Source organism: Passer domesticus, chromosome 5 (genome assembly GCF_036417665.1).
Source record: "Passer domesticus isolate bPasDom1 chromosome 5, bPasDom1.hap1, whole genome shotgun sequence".
Lineage (NCBI taxonomy): Eukaryota > Metazoa > Chordata > Aves > Passeriformes > Passeridae > Passer > Passer domesticus.
Window position 1 is genome coordinate 70970623 of NC_087478.1, and position 18856 is coordinate 70989478.

An 18856-nucleotide genomic window follows, 5' to 3' on the forward strand; every position below is an offset into this window, starting at 1 on the left:
CACAGTTTAAACTGAGTAGTAACTTTACAAGTTCTAATGACATTGATTAAAAGATAACAGTTGAGTGTTTTTCTCTTTAGAGAAAAATAACTGCAAGTTGGAGAACTCTGAATGTCTTATGGCAGATTATAATACTGTGAATTATCTTAATTTTTCAATAAAATGTTCTTTAAAATGTGGGAGAGGTAGACTTAGGCATTGTAGATGGATCTGGCAGTGAAAGAATAATGTCACCATTAATGTTCAGTAAGGAATAATCCTGTAGATAAAAGAGATATAACACTTTAAAGCCACACTTTATCATGTTTTTCAGTGTGTTCTCATCCTGAAGAATTTCTTGCAGGGACAGGTGCCGTGTCCAAGAGGGCTTGTACAGTTCCTGTATTTGTTAGGTCTCATGAGCACCTCAGTGGTGGGGATGTCTGATACTCTAGAACCAACTCATGGGAACCAGTATAGGGTAGAAAGTAATTTGCTGGAAGGCCAGGTACTGAATAAAGTAAATTGTAAAAAGTCTCTTTTAATAGGAATGTTTTATTTTCAAGTGAAAAATTTTATTTGGAAAATTTTTATTTCACAGTGATTTCCTAGCAACAAAACCTGTCTCCTGGGGCAAAGCAGTAACTAAGGGCAGAAAAGTGAAGACTGGGCTGGAATGCATCACACTGTATCTTTACTATTAAAAATTTTTGCAAAATATATTGCATGTAAAATTACAAAAGCACAGATGACATAGGCAAGGTATCCATATGTTCTTTCCCAAAAAGTGAAGAACAGAACTTGAAAAGCTTGCTGGTTTACAGCCATCTGCTGGATCTCCCCCAAACCCACTCCTGTCTTTCCCTGCAAGGGAATGATTTAGATTCATGCACTCATAGACAGATCAGATATAGCCTGACAAAAAAAGCTCTCTGATCCACAGGCATGTAATGGCCTGTGTTTCGAAAACAGATTTCAATAGACCTAAATGTTTGCCTGCAGTACAATTGCTGTATGTGTTCCTTGGCTTTGATGGGGTCAGGCTGTCACAGGCTGTCAGGAATTTGTATTTATGCTTTCTCTTCTGCCCAAAGGTAAAGGCAAGACTAATATTTCTATCAATATTTGGAGTGGATAGCCTGATTTAGCTTCTAGCTTTTTCCAAGTGGTATTTGGACTGATGCTGTTTGGCTGATTCTGATTTAAGGTAAGTAAATATTTCCTCTTTATTTTTTCCATTTAATATTGCAGTTACCCATCTGTGCCTGTAGCTACTTGTTCTTATAAGAAGTGCTTGAGCCAAACTTTCAGCTGCCTCTGCCTTTTTCAGAAATATTGGTCAGCTCCAGCAAAAAAAAAAAACAACAGGTTTTCAATATTCCTTAATGACCCACAACTCTGACATCACCCCCATCCTCCCCACTTGCCCATCCAGCTATTGGAAAGCATCTAGAGCAGGTGAAGGCTGGAACATGGAATCCACTCAGCAGAGGCAAGGGAGGCAGCACAACAGTGCTGGCAGTGGTGCTTTGTGTCTATTCCCAATCAATGGACCAGTTCCACAGAAAGCTCACTTGCTGTGTTAATGGATCCTGCTCGGGTGTTATTTTGGTGTCTGTCTCCTACTGATTCTCTGACTGCTGAGTGAAGTTCAATACCTCCCCCAAAATCCTGTAGTACCTGCTCCTAGTAGCACTTTTAGAGTTTTCGGTAGCTTTTCTCAAAATCAGATTGTACCTAACTTATTTTTCCCATGTAATGCCGAGCATATTCACTTGTGACTGGGATCCATATTCCTCTTTAGCTAAAAGAAATGGATCTGGAATCACTCCCCAGAGGAAGTCCTTAGCTGTGCTAGCCAAAGTTGTGCAAACACTTGGCACAAGAGTGGACTGAACAAGTTTATTCTGAATTGATTGCTCTTCTATGACATCCTGATGTACCATGGAGTTCAGATTCTGAGATCAGTTTGAATGATTTGTTTTGCTAGTCTATTTTTGGCCAAAATTACACTTGTATGAATGCAAAAACATTCGACTCTGGAAGTCTTTGACACTGTCAAAAGCTGCATGGTTTTGTGAAGTTGTTTTTGGGGTTTTTTTTACCTCTATAGGCAAAAACTTGTGCTCACTGGACAGAAGTTTCACTCCAGTTCTTCCTGCCAAGAATAATGCAGGTAGGATTCCAGACACTACAAACTTTTGCTCAGTGTTAGGAAGGGAGCAAGGACAAAGTGTGTACACACAGGAGGATCCCTACACTGCACATGGAAGAAGAGATGGCTGCATTTTGATTGAGCAATCAAAATGTGTTTGTGTGTGTTGTGCTCATAACATGGGGGAAGTTTTTGGAAAAAACAGCCCTCCATTTTCCCAAGTGAATTATTATGGTCATATGTCTAGATTTATGCTGCTCTGTGTAACAGAATTGATGGGACAGAATTTAAGATGCATCTCTGGCTGGCATGCCTTGTCAGAGGCACAGAGTCAGTAAGTTTCCATCAGTTTGTGCCCTACCATATGTCCCAGTACGGATCCCTCTCAGTCTCACTGTTTTTTTTTGGAACCAAAACTTTTCATGGTGAGAGTCCTCAGGATTCACCTTGCCTCATGTTATCAGGTTGGACTGAAATGAAGTTTTTTCCTTGATACTTATCCTGAATTTCCCAAGCAATACAGACATGAATTTAAACTATTCAAGCATTTACCAGAACACAGACTGTGATTTCAGATTTTATTTTACTAGGTTTATAACCTATTAAAATGAATATACAAGGGAATTTTGTAAGTCCTGTTTAGCACAAGTTTAGTGGATGAATTTCTTAATTCTTGAAGAGTGGTCCTAAGATCCAGCAGAAAAGCCCTACTAGTTTTCTGCATTTGTTTACTCAGTTTTCTGAGAATTATATACTATGACTCCTAACTGGTAATATTTCATTTTAAGTTATCATAATCTGTTTATGTATCAAGCTAGGACTGTACTTTCCTTGTGTGCGTGACTTTGCATTTATTGAAGAGAAATTTCATCAGATGCTTTACGTCTCAATCAAAAGCCTTCTGCAACTCTTTGAAGCCAATTTAGGTTTGACAGCTGTGAATAATATTATATCACTAGCAAACCTCGATATCTTACACACATCTCCACTTTCTGGATTTTTCAGAAGAATGCTGAAAAACAGCAGTGTAAAAAAAATTCTCCCCATGGTAATTTCTCTCTATTACAACTGAACTATTATTTCTACTCTTTCCTTCCTGCCTAACTGCTGATAACTCATATTGTCTGTGAGAAAAAACTTTCTCTTATTTCTCCTCTTTCTGTACAGTTCAAGTTGTTTAAAATATTTTCATGGTTGTCCTCCAGCCCATGGACTGAGTCCCACAGGTTGTGCCCACACTCCTGCACTGCTGGCCAGCCCTCTGGGCTCCCCTGTTTCCCACAGGGCATCAAAGACAGAACTTGGCCCTTTTTGGAGGCTTTTCTTTCTCCCCTAGCTAGATGATTTATTAGACACAATTTTCCTCCATAACCCTCCTCCTAACATGATTAACACAACACATTTTGTCAAATGTTTATCTTTTGTTTTAGTAGCATGTCAGGTTTTGGTGCCAGGCACCACACTTGTGATGATAGAAACAATAAAAGGCAGTAAAGTCTTTAGACATTTGCGGCTTGCTAAGCACAAAGACAGGTGTATTCTGCTGCTGTAATTTAGCAGAGATTTGGCCTGGAAACACTTTACCTTAGCTCATGATTATTATTAGGATGCAGGAATAATTCGGACTTAAATTTTATCTAGTTTGAAAGAACAAGTTTCTGCTGTACTTGTAATTATAGCTGTCCTAGAAGTTTGCACTCACACAGTTGATGAGAAGTAATACTTAACTCTATGGAGAGAGATTTTAAGAACTCTCAGTAGCTCTTGGGGCTCTTATTTGTTATGTGTGTGCCATGTGCCTGCTCAAACATTTCACAGTGTGGGTCACAAGCAGGTTGTGCGTCAAGCTGTGCAGTGCTGAGCTATAACACTGATCCAACCATGGAATATCTGTCCCAAAAGCAGAGCTGCTGATGAACAGATAGGGAAATGAGCATGTGCTGGAATAGCTGCATTGGATGCAAGAAAAGACTGAAGTAAGAATAGAAGATGCCATATTAAAGCTTGTCACAATATTATTTGTGTTAATTTTAATGAGCTCAATTATCTGTGTTTGATTTTACTTCTTTTCATGGCTATATTTCCCCAACCTTTTCTGTGAGATCTGTGAAGATCTCTTTTATTACTTTTACTGGTTTTTAAGTATTTTACTGGTTTTAGAATATCTTTTCTGAAGTTTTATTTTGTTTCTAAATTTTACCTACCATATTTTCACTAAGAAAAAGTAAATTACTTTTTGAAAAGGATCTCCATTTGTGTCTTAGCCTGAGAGCCTGCTCTTGAATTTAGATTCACCTGTCCTTAAAACAGCCAATAAATCAGCCTATAATATGGATCACATACAATCAAGTTAAATGGTGTAATGACATTATCTGTAGTCTTAAAAATTGAAGTAAAACAATTCAAAGAATAAAGTTTCCTGATCTGATGCAGAGTCTGACAGATCTGACTCAGTGCTGAATAACTCTGGTTGGCAGGTACTTCTTCTGCTAATGCTTTTCTTCTTTAGCTGGGTGATTGCAGAAACATCTTTTGATCTGAATAGCCAAACAGATGTAAAATCAATATCTGTTATTGCTTGGCCACTTCTATCTTGAAATAAGGAATCTTCAAATATTTCCTGTGTGGAATTCAGCTGCTCAAATGCCTACAGAATAAAATTGTCTGGCCAAGGTGTCATGAAGAAAGGAGTCCTACAAACATAAGAATTTTTATTACCTTTAAAGCATTGTATGAATTTAAATGTAGAAAAATGCCTTCCTCCAAGCTGCTGTCTTCAGGGCTAGTTTCCCAAAGTGCAAAAGAGATCTATATATTGGATTTGTCCTCCTAAGAAGAAATATTTTTAGTCATCTATACAACCAAATTTTCTATTATTATCTATTTTATCTATTTATTATAGATAAAATTGACAATAAAATTATCTATAATATTATCTATTCCGACTGTAACATAGATGTGTCTGTCATACACTGATCACACACATTCATTGTTTATATACTCCAAAAACCCAAGGGTAAATTTACCAACAGAGACAAGGTAACTCCCAGTTTACATGTTAGGGAATTTTTTCTGCTCATTTTCACCACCACCCCTTAAACCAGCCTATACAATAAGTTTGTATTATGTTCTGAAAACAGATGTCCTAGTAGAAAAATCTGTAGTTACCCTCCCATGTCATTATTATTAAATCACCTCTTACATTTCTCCCTTTTTCCATCAGTTATCTCTTAACTGACCTGGATTTTTCTTGTTCACCTCTATTTTATTTTTGGAGAAGAAAAAGAGATAGAATGAGAGGAAGACAACAGGGACAGAACCATCAGTACGAACAGCAGCCATTAGGCAATATCTGGAGAGCAGGGCAAGCATCTTTTATACTGGCCCTAAATACTGTCCCAGGTGCTAACAGCTCCACGGACGTCTTGACCCTAATGCAGTTTGTCTATTTTGTCTAGGCTGCTATGGATCTTCCAAATGCTTATCCAGTCTCTCTCTTTTAATGTATCTCTGCTTGCTATGTTATTCATAAAACAAGTTCTTTTAAGCTTGGTTGTGTATAACGACCTTAAATCATTGAAAATGGAGAGACGTCTCTCTTCAGTCATGGGATTAAAAGGGCCACAGTTCTATCAGTCAGGGAAAAAAGACTACAAATATCCAATTTGGATTCATGGCAAAGTAATTGAGTAATTGTGAAGGATGTGCAGTTAGTTTTTCCTTAGTTTTTCCTGAGAGATGACATCAAATGAGTCTGCTTATGAATATGTATCAACCATAATACAAACTCTTCTGTATAGGAAATTTGACTTTACTGTGTGTTAGGAGACAGTTTGCTTCTGTAATTATATTACCACTTAATACTGTGTAAAACTCCGCTCTGTACTAATTACACTCAACAAACTGATTGCTCAGTGTTATTATTACTGGGAAACGTACAAAACAAAAGACATTTTCTAATTTCTTGGTAGACAGTAGTAAGGAAATATCTTGTGGTTATCTGAGTCATACTGGAAATCAAATGTTCAATGCAGATTAGACGGTATATGCATGATACCTAGTTTTCAGATGCAGAAAAACATAAAGTGTATTTCCTGATACATGTTTTCAGCCCTGGTTTTCTGGTAATGTGTTTTTCCTTGACATTCTGATTCAGTTGTAAAAGGGACAACATGGCCTAAATACTGTAAAGGACCATATGGGTTTTTTGATTTATGACATGTAGAAATCAAAGTCTGAATAGACATCTTCTATTTTCTCTTAATGGCATTAATACTGACCATGGATATTTTATAGTTTATTAAGAAGTTTATTCAGAGGTATGTTGGCTCACCTTTCTCTTTGTAGCACAGTTACCTGAATTTATTAAGCTTGATATATACAGATTTGCTCAACAGGCCAAGAAGTCTGGATTTTTGGGCTGGGGGAGAGAGAGAGGCCACAGTCACCCATTTCTTTCCATTCACCAAACTGTTCATTGCAAATGGTAGAGGGGCCACAGCTACTCTGAGCCATTGTGTGTGTCTGGAGGAGCACCAGGGCCAGTCCTGCGTGATGGCTCCTGGGCAGTGCTGGTTGCAGGAGCTGGTTGGGCTGGAATCCTGGAGGACCCTGGAGCTGCTCCGTGCCCTTGGGATCTCCTGGTGCACGTGGAATTTCTCCGGCCAGGCGCTGGCGTCTCGGCGGGCGGCCGCCTGCGCAGGTTGTAGCGGCGCTGCGGGCAGCGGGTGCGGGACCTGTCGGCGGCCATCCTCCTGCGCAGGTGGGTGGGCAGGCCCACCACAAACAGCTCGTAGTCGTCGTCGCCTCGCACCGAGTGCAGCACCTGCTCCAGGGCCTGCCGGCACACGGGGCAGTCCTCCCTGCCGCGGGCCCAGTGCTGGATGCACCTAAAGCAGAACTGGTGCATGCAGTAGGCCACAAAGGCCGGCTTCCTCACGGCGCCCAGGCAGATGGGGCACTCCGAGCCCACCGCTGACTTCAGCGGCTCTGCCCTGGCAGCAGAGCCGCTCTCCCCCGTGCCTTCTTTGGCACTGCTTGCCATGTGCTGCTAAGAGAGACGTGGAAGGTGCTGGAAGTTGCGTGGCAGATGGGCTTGCTCGGGATGTTGAGCTGCTCCCTCTCATTAGTGCTGCAACTGCGGATGTTGAGCAAGCAGAGGGAGAAAGGCCACGGTTGTTGGCTGGTCTGGGGACAGGTGGAAGAGGTGCTCAGGTCCCCCTGGAAGGAAACCTTCCCAGCTTGTCAGGGTAAGGTTTTCCCTCCCAGACCGCCTCTATGGCTATGAGACATCATAATCTTTCACTAGGTCTGTTCTCACTGGCACCGGAATCCAGCACTGTGAGATCACAATGGGCTGTCCCCAGCCACAGCCCGCATGCCTGGGGCTTGTACAGAACAGCTGCCCACTGCTTCCACCCTTGTCTTGTGCAAAGAAAGAAAGAAGGGATATCTGCAGTCACTTTTGTGGGATCAAATGGTTTCTTTTTAGAAGATATATGGTTTCTTTTACTGATAGAAATGACCTTAGTTCCCCTTCCATTTTAAGTTAATCATGCTGGTATTTTGGTGGTGAAAATATAAATGAAGCCTCATTACAACCAAGTACATGCAGGGTCAGTAAATTCTTTCTGTTGGAAAACTAGTGAGATGAAAATGAGACTGTTAATAGAATATCCATCACATTGATGAAACTGTTGATTGAAATTCACCCTCACATATAACCTATTTGTAATTTCTCCATAACAATGTATATTAATGGGGTCTTGTTACTTTCTTATTCGTGTTAAAATGAATAGCAGGAAATATTTTCAATTCAAAACCTTTTTGCTACTGGGTTTCACAAGAGCAAACCTTAACTCTTCTATAAAAATCAATTGCTTTATTGTCTGAATATAACTCAAAAACATATTATATAGGAAAAACAAAGGACACTTATTTACCCCGCTTGATGTTGTCCTTAGATGTGGATTTTCCACACCTGAAAAAGTCTGAACTAAATTTTTGTTCCCAAACATGAATCCATAGTATTTAAAGGCAGGTCTAAAGAAGAATTTCAATAATGTTGTTTGAATTCTAATCTAAGACTGAATTCAATATGATTTTCCAGTTTGTCCCACTTTCTAGGCAACAATTGCTCGTTTCAGTATGATTTTTACAAAGACCATATAAAAAATAATTAATCTCTCCTGCATTCCTTCTTCAAAACACTATACAAAATTAATTATACTGGTCCTTTGTTCTGACTTAACAAAAATATTAAGTATGGAAAAGCTAAATTGTCTGAGACATGGATGTATATGTGGCTGTCATGAAACTTAACTGAGCCAAAGTTACAGTCAGATGTTTTTGACTTAAACTATGTAGCACCGTATTACTTAGGTACTCTTTTTGCAAAATTTTAAATTATTTTAAATCCAAATCTAATTTTTTCTTCCACTACATCTCAAGGGTTTGGAAATACTTTGCTCATTTTTGCCATCTCAAAACCAAGTTCTCTGTTTTAATTTTCTGTTGCATGAAGAAAAGATCCCTAATTATTGACAGTGAAAGCTAAGTTGTGCCAAAAAGTCTTCTTTATTCATTATGTACTCCCATTTCAGTCTGGCCTTCAGTGTTTTCTTCTTTCAACAGTGTTTCAGGAAGTAAACTGTGAAGAGAGTATCTTGATAGACAACAGTATCCAAATGAATAAGAAAGCCAAATGAATAATATTAGCTCCTCAGGTGGCATCACTGAAGAAACAAGAAAATTAACATGGATGATTTTGGACCTTTTCTCCCATGCAGAGCTGTGTGCTCTCCCCCTTCTGTGCTCTGAACAACAGAAACATGAGGATGAAGAGAACAGCTTCTTGTTTTCTCATTTTCTTGACTTGCTAATCGATCCTGTAGCCAAGTGGCCCAGAACAGGTGCTTGTTATAAAGCAGGCATCCAGACTTTCTCTGAGTCCTGTTGTTTTCTTCCCACAGGTAACAATGGGAAAGAAACATCGAAGTTGGCTAGACTGAATTTCTCAGTCTAGAAGAGCAGAGCACACATAAAGTTAAAACAAGGGCAGCCAGCAAATCTTCTGAAAGATCAATGCTCATATCTCTAACCCAAACTGCGTGGTGGCTGTGTCTGGCATTACAAACAGCACAGGATTTTTCTAACAGCAGTCTGTGCTAAGGAATTAAATCTGGTATTCTGTACTGCCATAGTAGGGCAGTTAGGGAGTGATCTTCTATTGACTTCACACTCAAATGAGCTGTATTTTTTTATAAATCACCACTTTCTTGGCATGCAGAGCATGCATACGGAAGATCTGAGATTCAAGGCATTAGAGAAATGTTATGAAGATCGATTGGAAGCAGTGATTAACTACTTAGTGCATCACAAAGCACCATTTCCTCATTCTACAAAAGGGCAATACATGGTTATAGGTCACAAAGCAAAAATGCTTCTTCATTTGTAAAGTTTCACAGGCCACATTCCCAGTCATTTAAAATACACTACTTTTTACACTTATGGTAAGATCAACTCCATCCACTCTCCATACCCTGAAGAAGCAATAACTTACTTTTATTTCTTAGCAGATGTTTAGCAGCATGTGAGAACTCCAACAGGAGCTATTGGATGACTACGAGTGCTATGAGTCCGACTTTGTAGATCTCAGCAGTCAATGACATCTTGTACTGCTGTATCCTTGCTTAAATTGTGCTGTGTAACAAAATATCAGCAAATGGCCCAGCTGACAAAATGTCAGTCATAAACCTCAGCATTTTGCACCTGGCTATGGAACAATCTGCAGTAATGGCACAGTCAACAAAATTGTTTACTGAACTTGCACCCTGCTGCTAATGACTGGCATAAATAACTGGTCAGTACACCTGACACGAGGAGATTATCTGAGTGGACAGCATGTGTTCTACTTTTTGAGTTGAAAATTTAACTATTGTGTCAAAAATCATTAATTTGATAAAAACATAGAGTGTTTTCTCCATCCCCAGAATTAGTATTTTAGAGGAGCTAATTTAGTCTGATATTCAGCCGCTCTCAGGATTCCTGCCAACAAAACAGAAATAGGACAGGTGAAGTGTAGATAGAGACAGTGAAGTGGAGATCTAGCATCTAGAGAAATACACTGCAGGAACTCATGAATTCTAAAAGTGGGGCTGACCCAAAAAGACTGCAATCAAAAAAATCTTCATTCAGACAACTGGCAAGTTCTGTTTGAGGACTGTAACTCTAGAGAAGGTTTAAGCTTTTCTTGAGTGAAGCCTAGATGCAACAGCAGACGCCTTAGAAAGCTGAGGAGATTTTTCTGGGATTGCATGATCAGGGATCAGAAAAATAATCACAAATGTGACAGAAAGCTCACCACCAAGTGAAGATGCAAAAAACCACAGTACAGCTCACTGGCTGAAATTGCAGAAAGCTGTCTTCCCACAAAGCAGCTGTTGCCAAACTTCAACTTGCAGATACAAGACTGTTTGAAAAAAACTGGAAACACTTGAATTGATTTTGAATGCATTGTGTGACAACAGATAACATTCAGAAGCAGGATGTTATGCATTAAGTAAAAATAAAAATTGAGTTCTCCTTCATAAAACCAGAATTTGATCCATTAAGTCTATTTACAATTTTTATTTTTTATTTTTCTCTGCTCTTAGCAATAATTAGTTGGCTTACTATCTTCCAGTTGGAAACTTAGTCCAAACACACCCTATAATTTTCTCTTTCCTTTACATCACTGGTACCATTCTACACAATTCCTCCTGTTTGTTTAGGGTGTGAGCCTTTACAATATATTTGAAACATTATAATGAAATAAGCATCCTGATAGCCACTTAAACAAACCAGATTTCAATTGCTTGGATATCCATGCTGACACCAAGTTAATAGCTTTTGTTCTCTTTTCTCAGACTGCATACATCTTTGGTATTTGAAGTGCTAAGAGTAATACTAGTTCAGCTCAAATTCCCAACAAACTTGCAGAGACAGGCAATATGTTTTCTCCTGCATGATGTGCTCCTGCATAAACAGAGCTTGTCTTTTTTGTCACATTTATAAATGGCCTTAAAGTGGTCACCACAATCACCTTTCACACAATCTTTTCTACAGACAGTTTTCTATTTCTTTCTATTGTTCTTTCATTAATTCTTCTCTTGCCATCTCATTTAGGATAAATCTTGCCCAATTTTAGATCCTCATATTCTAAAATCCAAATATCTTTCATTTTGTTCTATCTTGCCTTCTAAATACAGTTTCATACAGAATGAAACATGCAGGTTTCATTCTTTTGGGGTTTTTTCTTTCTTCTTTCCCTGTTGCCATTGGAAGGTCAAAACCCATTGGAATTAAGACCTCCTCATTTAAACCCTTTTGTCCCAATAAATCTATCTACATTTATCATTACTTTTACACTTCTCTGGCTGAAAAGCACAAGTGTTCAATAGTTCTCAGGAAGACTCTTTGGGACCACCCTAAACCAAGACTGAATGTCCCTCTGTGAACACAATGTGCTAAATCACCGCATTTGATCAAGGGCTGGTTGTTTAGGTTGCCCCATATCATGGTTTAGGAATGGTATTCCCCAATTTAGCAAACTCAGAAAAGGAAAATGTGAATGTATTTTCTATCCAATGTTTTTAGGTATTATGCCTATGAATTTTCCTGCACCAAGCTGTTCTCCCACAAAGACACACATTTGCCTGAAGTTGCTTTACAAACTCACTTTCTTGATACTCAGAGAGGAAAAAAATCTGTGGTAAAGGTCTGCCACAGACTGCTTATTAATTGTGGACTAGCCAGTTGATTAGTTTGTACCACCTGCTAAAGAAAGATAACAGTCTCATCATTGCCTCATTCACACATCTATTTAGATTATAAATCCAATAAACAGGACTTTCTCTTACCATCTTGTTCAGCAAAAAGAAGAAATCCAGACCTACCACAAAACCAAAACATATTGTTGGCATAATTTCCCCATAAAAAGTCCTTTCTTTTTAGGGGATAGTGCATATTAATGCAAGTGCAATTATGATAATTTTCTAATTCCTAATCTACCTCTTCAGAAAGGATGAAGACTCCTGCATTCACCCTCTGAGTTTATCATTGTTTCCCCTTGTTCTGATGTAGGGCTGCTGATAACTGAGATCATAGCACACCTTCTGCATCTGAGTCCAGAGCATCCAAAGGAGTTTTCAAAACTGGTTTTGAAGAGATGCTTTAATTCTTGATTACACTGACTCCTGCACACCTTGGACTCCTGTGATCAAAGACTCAACACCCCATCTGCAAACACGATGCCCTTATTCATCTAGCATGGCTCGGTTCTTACTGGTTGTGTTGAATATCTGCTGTACTTTTTTCATAGTATTGAATTTGTGCTTTTTTAGTAGACATTGATTTTTGGTCTGTTAAAAAAGCGGATGTATTCCTTTTCTTTCTTTCTCCTCTTATCTCCAGCTATTTAAACTATTCTAGATATGCATCTGGAAACACGAGAAAACCTGTGATCTTTCCTTTGCCCCATGATTTAATTTTGCTATAATAAATTTCCCTTGGAGTACTGCCTTTCTCTCTGGCTGTTGCAACCAAAATCAGGTCCAGGTACCAGCTGCTAGCTGAATGTTTTAATCAGGGAGCTTTCACTTACCAGGCAGTGAGACAACAAGACCTGTTACTTCCTTTGGCAGCCCTAGTGAGAGGGAATTTTGGTCGTATTTTTTAATCTCAAATCTCTCGTAGTGTTTGCAAGTTTCTCTTGTGATTTGTCCCTGCAGTTGGTAAAGCAAAAATAAAATGTTCTCAAGACATGTTGTAAGAGAGGAAACATGCCTTTCTTCCAATGGCAGTGCTTGAAACAGTGGCCTTGGACTTAAAGCAAAGCCACCTTAATAAGCTTATAATTATGACATGCCCTCAGAATTGCCTTTGCTATGGTATTTGTACCTTCCTAGTACTCAACTTATATATATATATATATATATATATATATATATATATATATATATATATATTTATACTCTTGTTTTGTGCAATTTCTTCCAAATTCAGTTCTTCCAAAAGGAAAAAAGTCAGCAAAGCTATTGGCCACATAATGTTCTATCATTCCTTCATTGACATTACTTTACTTCGACTAGAAAAAAACTGTCCTGATATATTGACTGAAGCAGAAGAAGGAAATCACTGGAAAAGAAAGACAGAAGTAGTGTATTAAATAAGAGAAGGAAAACTGAGCTAAATAAAATGAAATTATTGTAAAGGATGAGAGAGTCTTGAAAAGAATATGCTTATTTTAGAAAGATGAGGGAAAGGCAGAAGAAGAAATGAAACAAAGAATTTAGTGTGGTGGTAAGCAAAGAAATTATGTACACAGAAAAAATTTCATTTGATGTTAAGTGGAGGGTTACATTTACTGCAAGACCTAATGCATGCATCAAGGTCATTCTAAGAGAAAGGATTTTAAGATCTCATTTACCATCCTTTCATTTCTCATCTTCAATCTAATGTTAAAGTATGCATATATTTTTTAATGTTCTATTTCTCTAGAAAATTATGGAGACAGAAACCACTGGATGTAACATAACAGAAATTAACAGTGAAAGCTTTAGTATTTTTTCATTTAAATAGATCATAGCTGTTTAACTCATATCATCTTCTTTTATGCTTTCAAACCCTAGCCCAATGCAAGTTTCTTTTGTCATGGTTCTTTTTTGTAGTTACACTGAAGCAGAGATGGACCTCTTCTGCTTTTTCTTGTAATAACTGGGTGCCAAAAGTGACTATTATTCTTTCTTACTGTTTTCTTCATATAGGTCACAAGACATTGAAGCAAACCAAAAGGATAAATTTCTGGAGAGTGAGACATTCTCTAGTAAGACATCTAAAATTTCTTCATGAGTTTTTTCTTTGTTGAAGAGGGATGTGTTTCCATTTAAATTTTGATTTGTCTGCTCTTTAACTTGCACTTATATCTAATTTTCCTTTTAGCATTATCTTCTCTTATATGATATATAATTTTGTACCCCAGAAGCATCTATCTTACCAAAATCCCTATAAAATTATTTCAGTATTGTTGTCTTGATGCTCAATAAAAGTCAATCTGAAAAAAGACATTCAAGTCTTTGTTAAAGTTTGTTTTGTGTACCTTTAAAATAAGGAAGAAAACAAATCTGGACAGGAGTTATACCTGTCAAAGATATCTGAACTGGCCAGCTTTCAGTTTCGGGTAGGAAGAGACAAAATAGTACTTGATATAAGTTTAAAATGCTCTTCTAGGTGGCCTTTGAGATGTCACAATGCTTGTAACTAATATAATACCATTTATTTTCAGGAGAAAAGATGCCTTCTGTATTAAAAAAAATGTTTCTCCCAATTATAGTGATTTGTCTCACTCTGGAAGCCTTGTGAGAAAACCTTTTTATCCTCTGTACCTCTGTCCAGCCTGAAGAAGTTGGATGCACAGATACACCTTCAGGGTAGGATTACATCCGCTTCAGAGAATTACATCCACTTCAGAGGATTTAGAATCACAGAGACAATAGCACATCTGCTTTCAGCCTCATTCACTACCACAGAAAGAAACACACTCTCTTTTCTACAAGATGGGAAACTAAGGCAGTCTCTGAGCACTTAAAAAAAAAAAAAAAGAAAACAGAAAAATTAAGAACTTCAAAACACAGTCTAGTTTCTGGGTTTATTCTTGGAACAGAAAAGCCACATGCTGCTCCCTGTTCACAGCTTGAAGAAAACACCCAATTTAGTCCTTACTGTGTAACAAAGAAACTGTAGTTTCCACTAGGAAACTGAGGACTGCACACTGACCACGTTTTCTGGTTATAAATAACAGATCACAGACTAGAAGCACTGTCTTTTCTCAGATTATATTGTTATCTCCATTGTACATTCTTGATCAAACATCTCATCTTCTGAGTGATTTTTATATCACCTTGCGATACATTGCCTTTAAAATTTAATGCTTCCAAGTTGTTATTTTCCCCTTCAACTTCTCTGACTAACTTCTGGTACTCAGTTTGCAATTCCAGAAACTTAGTTTCTTTTTGACTAAGCAAAGTAGTAGAAGCCCCCAAATTGAGTGCTGTTATCATAGAATGATAGAATGCTTTGTGTGGGAAGGGACCTTTAAAGGTCATCTGGTCCTTTAAAGGACCTACTCTCCAGGTAGGAGCAACTTTCACTAGACCAGATTGCTCAAAGCAAATTCCATCTTAAATTATCAATGGCAAAGATTCGTGTACAAACCAAATCAAGAACCTAGAATAAATAAAAACAGTACCAGCAAACAAAGCTAGTTTGGTTCTCTCCTTTTCCAGGTACTATATAAACAACCATCAACTAAGAGAATTGTAGCGTGTTGCTAAGCCACTGGCTCAGCTTGAATGATGAATAAAACAAAATAAATGTGCTTCAAAATCCAAATTCAAATGGGCACTCCACTAGTAAAAATTGGAAAAAGGAGGCTTTGTAATTATTAATAGCTGTTAGTAAAGGATATAAAATTTGTAACTCCTCCCTAGATCTTGCCTTATACATAGCCAGAAGAGATTGCTTGTAGAAATTGCTCTTTATATAATGCTCAGTTCTTCAAAATGCTGAGACACAAGCTATATTTCAGTGGTTAGACTTAGTGATAAATGCACTAGAAATGGAGCAGGTGAATCAGTTTCTCACCCCTTGGTACTGTCAGCCTGATCTTCTGAAATGGGGAAAAGCAATAGAAAAAATCTTTGTATCTGGCTATTAACTTCCAAACCATGAGGGACATGTAACAAGGCTGCATGCCAACAGATGCTCCGCTGCTAGAAATACTCTTATTTTTAAGTGGAATCAAATACATTCATTATGTTGTCTGGACACAGTGCTGCATTGATTCAAGGGAAATTTTGCTATTGTTTTAGTCGAGGTTATAAAATTGATGGAGAAAAATCCTACATATCAGACAGGTTTCAAATACTGGGTGATACTCAGCTGTTTCAGGCAGAAGTTCTCTTCTGACATGCTGTGCCTCAAAGCAGCCTCAGTGCAGCTGCACCAGCCACTTGAAGCACATCTTGTGTACCCCACACAACTTTAAAAAATATCTGATACCCCATCAGTGTCTGGTAACTCAAGATGATGGTATGGATTTCTTGTCCTCAGCAGCTCACATATGATTAAACACACTGATGCCCTTGAAAAAAATAACCAACCGCATGTCTGTGTTTTCCATATATTAAGTTCTGCTTAAAATAGAGTACTGAAATATTACTACTTTGGAAACAGCTGGAAATGAGACCACTGCTAATCCAGCTTTCTCTTTTCTGTCCCAAAGCTTGCCAAGAATCTTTTGCTAGGTTTCCATGAGTCAGGCTGACAACTTTTATTATAATTTGTAAAACTTCTTGAAAAATTTTAGAAGAATGCTGATATTCAAGAGCTCATGTTCCATGTTAAGTGTCCTACTCCAATGTAATACCAGTAAGGAAAAGTGTTTGGGTTATTAAAGATACCGTAAATGCAACAAATTTTACTCTAACATTAAACATAAATTCCTATAAAGGGTTAATCATTACATAGTGACTAGATAAAACTAAACCACAAGGATCTATTTATGGTTTGTTTGGGGATTTTTTTTGCCAGAACAAGTGGTAAATTTTGGAAGCATAAATTTAGATTTTTAGTCTCTGATAAAGACTAAAAATCTTATTACAAAGCAAATATTCTAGCCAAACTGAAAATTAACATGAGCCAATGAAGATTATATGTTAATGCTGCTTACCATTGCTCAGATCTTGGCACTTTTTAATTTTTCTCTACCAAATGTTTAATAAAATGCACAAAATCAGCCAAGTTGTGAAAAACCTGAATAAGCTTAAAAATCTTTTGACAGAAGTGTGACAGTGCATGGGGAATTATGTGCTATGGCTCTAGAGAAAGTGTATACAGGAATTTCTTTTTGTTTATGGTTTTATTATGGAAGATCCAGGAAAAATTGAGAAAAATGCACATGACAAAAATACCTGAAGAAAAAAAAAAAAGAAAAAAAAGGAAAATAAAAGGTGTTGAACCTGTAATCATTAATAGTCCAGCTAACCTGATGTGTGGCTTGCTGTTCTCTGAAATATGAAAACATTTTTTCATCTGTTGCAAACAAAATCTGCCATTGAATGAATTTGGTTTTATCTTATCATTACTGCATTTATTTTTCACAGTTACTACAATGAAGTGATTTGTTCTAAAATCCCTTGACCACATATTTTTATGGTCAGCAATGCATCATTAACAGAGAAACTAAAAACAAAGTTATACTCAGAGGGTTGTGTTATAACTCTTAGGGGAAAAAACAAGTTTGAACATTTTTAATGTTCTTTCTTGTAATTCATGGATTTCCCAAAAAAAAAAACAAAAGAAAAAAAAAATCCTCTTTATGAATACAGTACACACACAAAGCAAACTGTGAAGCACTCTTTAGTAACAGGTATTTAATTAAATAAGTACATGTCATTTTAATAGCCTACAGAAACTCCCCCAACTGAGATTTAAAAATGATAAATCTGCTAAATCTTTAGGCCTTATTTACCTTGCACTAATCATCGAGCCTCTAATTTATTTTATAAATAGGTAAAGCAAATTTGAAATATTCATTTGAATTATGGTTTTAGCAAACATAAGTCAGATTGGATGCAACCTTTACCAGCTCACAACTTGTAGTTTATCATTCATCAGATCTCTCAAAATTAACATATTAATTTAGCAGTATCATAAATATTATGGGAAAGGTGATTCTGGATTTTTCACCAATACATATGTCATCCACATACATAGCAATCAGTCTCTGCAGACACAAAGTATGTTTTTAACATTCCCCTAGAGTCAGCCTAGCCAATGACAAACAACCTTAATGGAAGGCTTCCAGAGGACAAAACAATGTCCATCCTTTTGGCTGACTGAGGTAATGGTTCACATTCAACTGTCTGGCATTTCTTTGTACCATGATAAATGCTCAATGCTGCAGCTAATCCATTCTGAAATTTCATAGTGTTTTCATGGCACCACAGTACAGATTATTTTTTTTTTTTTTGTGAGAGATGCAAAAATTAAAGAAATAAGGGGAAGAAAAGTAATGAAAAAGTAGCTAGGTTCACCTTCCTCTCTTATTTCTGACCAAAGTAGTAGACTGTGGTTCATGAATCTCTGGGATAAAACAAAACTCCTAGGCCTGCTCAATCTTCCCTTCCTACTAAAATTTAAAGGTAGAGAAACCTCAAACTTCCATTAACTATAGAGAATGGACAAGGAATACTTTATGATAGGATTGGCAGAGTGAAGACACAAAGGCAGGTCTTGATACAGAGAATTTCTTTCCAGAGGAGAAATCCTGATTGAACCACTTTTCTAAGAGCTATATTGAATTCAGAGAACAATCTATCATGGGGAAAATGAGTGTCCCAGAAGAGAACAAGAGGAACAACTCAATGAGAGACTGGGAAAATTAAACACATGAACGTTCAGGCATCAGAGGAGGAGATGAAGGCAAGTAGAGGGAGATTGATGCATGGAGTACAGAAGTTTATGGAGCGATGTAGACGAATTTGGTTCAAGAGTGTGCAATAATTTTGTTACCTGCCACTTTCAAAATCGACAAGAAAGATAAGGAGGAAGAAGGCACATTTAGTGGAGGAGAAAATAATTCTGTATTGCCTGAAAGTAGTCGCTTTTGTAAGGAAATGTTGT

At 37.5% G+C, this 18856-nt stretch overlaps 2 long non-coding RNA genes across 2 annotated transcripts; both read left to right on the plus strand.

The window, feature by feature from the left end:
* Positions 1 to 857: 857 nt before the first annotated feature.
* LOC135300916 (uncharacterized) lies at positions 858 to 15530 on the plus strand. The gene is made up of 4 exons (XR_010362666.1): positions 858 to 991; positions 1074 to 1186; positions 13939 to 13997; positions 14505 to 15530. It is a non-coding gene; the product is annotated as an uncharacterized LOC135300916 (long non-coding RNA).
* On the plus strand, positions 7166 to 13039 carry LOC135300915 (uncharacterized). Its single transcript, XR_010362665.1, has 3 exons — positions 7166 to 7749; positions 8768 to 9645; positions 10126 to 13039. It is a non-coding gene; the product is annotated as an uncharacterized LOC135300915 (long non-coding RNA).
* Positions 15531 to 18856: the final 3326 nt, after the last annotated feature.